General features: G+C 36.4%; 1 protein-coding gene across 3 annotated transcripts in view; it reads left to right on the top strand.

The window, feature by feature from the left end:
- The window catches only part of LOC113634747 (retinoic acid receptor beta), a 141,209-nt gene that overhangs the window by 94,272 nt on the left and 44,437 nt on the right, over positions 1–2,500 (top strand). The window lies entirely within an intron of this gene.

Genomic DNA, 2,500 nt, shown 5'->3' with positions numbered 1-2,500 from the left:
TAATAATTTCCTTAATATTAATTTGATTTTTAAACATGATTTTGATTAAGAGAAATGGATTCGAGCTGGTGGGTTGCGTAAGGGTCACTGCGAGGTCTCCTAACACAGAAGATAAACCCTGAACATATTGAGACGTTTAAAAAGCGAGACATGAAGTAACTGGAATTCAGATAGGAAATTAAAAGGACACGAGATATCAAGTATAATTAGTCATGTTCGTGTCGTTAACTCAATCTCATTGCTTTTGTTTTGGCAGTGTTTAAATAAAATTACAGGAAGAAATGTTTTTTTTTTCTATCTTTGTAAGGACCTTCCATTGGCATAATAATTATTATTGCTATTTAATTCTGTAAAACTACGTAACAACAAAGGAAAACCTTTTTGCGATTCACAACTTTTCACAATTTTCCTGTCAGTTCCTTCTGAACCTGCCACGTCATTCTACCATCATAATATTTCTGTTTAAAAATGGAAAGAAATCAAAAACTCCAACCAGAATCATTATATGATGTCTGAGATGGAGGTAAAGATATGTTTAGTTTAGGTATAAAGTGCTATAGTCACCGTGTATAAGGACAGATCCCAAAGCCAGTACAGACTGTTAGAATTGAGACACAGCCAAAGAGATACAGTATTTCTGCTGGTGCCTGAGGCTAATGCAGGCTGAACTAGCATACCTGATTTCACACACATACACATACACACACACACACACACACACACACACACACACACACACACACACACACACACACACACGCTCTCTCTCTCTCTCTTTCACACACACACACTCTCACGCTCTCTCTCTCTTTATCTCTCTCTTTCACACACACTCACACACACACACATGCACAAACACACACATATACACACAGTTTTCCATCATTGTGAAGACCTTTCATAAACATAATGATAAATGTTATATTACACATAAACCTGTGTATTCTTTAGTGAGGACCAGGTGATTGTGAGGACATCGAACCCTAACTTATTACTGTGAGGATATTTAGTCTTTCATAAACAGCTAAATATGTATATATACAGTACACACACACACACACACACACACACACACACACACACACACACACACACACACACACACACACACACACACTTACTTTCTGATATTTGTGAGGATCTTTCAGAGACTTAACAATTACTATTGAAAGATGAAAGCAGAAAGCAGTGACTGGTCCCCACTAGGTCAAAACTGTCAGATATTCCAATCTTTGTGGGGATTTTGTTGACTCAGCAAAATTTAAACACATGTCTCCCAGCCCTAATTTTGTAAGGACCGGGTGACTGAAGAGACTATTAACCCTGTTCTATCACTGTGAGGACATTTAGTCCATCACAAACAGCTACTCATATTGTGCTATATCTTCTTAACCTCTTAGCTGTCTATTTCTTGCTTCAATAATGATGCAAACATTAACAAAAGTATTAAAACTGTCCATTTGTTTTATAGTAAGATTTGAAGATCTAGATTTTCTAGGATAGAAATACACTCAACCAAAACACACACACACACACACACACACACACACACACACACACACACACACACACACACACACAGAATAATTATGATTATGATATAATTGAACATGATTTGCTTGGTGTTATACATTTCATTCATATAACAACACATGTACATTAATTCACTACTAGCATGGTGCTAATCCTCTTCATAACAAACATCTAATATAAACTAAGTCTCTTTTTAAGCATTTGTATTTTTTAACACTTTTGACTTTTACTTACTACATTTCAAATGATAAATCCTGCTACCCCTTGCTCAGATAAAGCACTTGCTACGTTTTCAAACACTACCTCATTACACACGTCACTCCTCTAATCTACCTGCTGCTAAGTTTACTCTGTATTTATTTACCTACTTGCATTCGGCTAGTTTGTTTTTATTAGAGTTAGTTTCATGCTAGCTAACATTTGAGAGACTACTAATAAAGCCAGGCTAATTTCTATTCTTCAGTGTTAGCTAGCTATTAGCATTCTACTACGTTGTATTGTTAGATTTAGTAGCAAATGAGAAATACAACTGTTCATTAGCCTTATATATTTCCTGATTTCTCAAAGGTTATCTAAGTGTCATTTTTGGTAGACGTTTTCTTTATGTACACAGAGTCTGCTCTAACATGAATGACCAACATATTTCTGTTTTATTTGTTGGTAAAAGCAGTGCTTTGTGAGTTAATCCGGTGGACGGTGGCTAAGTGAATTTTGTTGCTCTGAGGATCTCTTCACAGCAGCGTAATCTGATCAGCTGATCTGTTCAGCCTGAAGCTCATGGTGTGATCAGGTTGCCTTCTTGTCTGCTGATACGGTCTGACCTGTAATGAACCACTTTACACCACTTCAGTATTCTCTTTCTGTCCCCATCAAATTATTGTGTCTGCTTTGTTTTAGTTGATTTCGTAGTTCCTAGTGAGATTTACTTAGCTTCTTGGGTGAGAGAGTATAAAACTGATGTACAGGA

Source organism: Tachysurus fulvidraco, chromosome 7, assembly GCF_022655615.1.
Source record: "Tachysurus fulvidraco isolate hzauxx_2018 chromosome 7, HZAU_PFXX_2.0, whole genome shotgun sequence".
Taxonomy (NCBI): Eukaryota; Metazoa; Chordata; class Actinopteri; order Siluriformes; family Bagridae; genus Tachysurus; species Tachysurus fulvidraco.
This window is presented reverse-complemented; position numbering and strand designations above follow the sequence as displayed.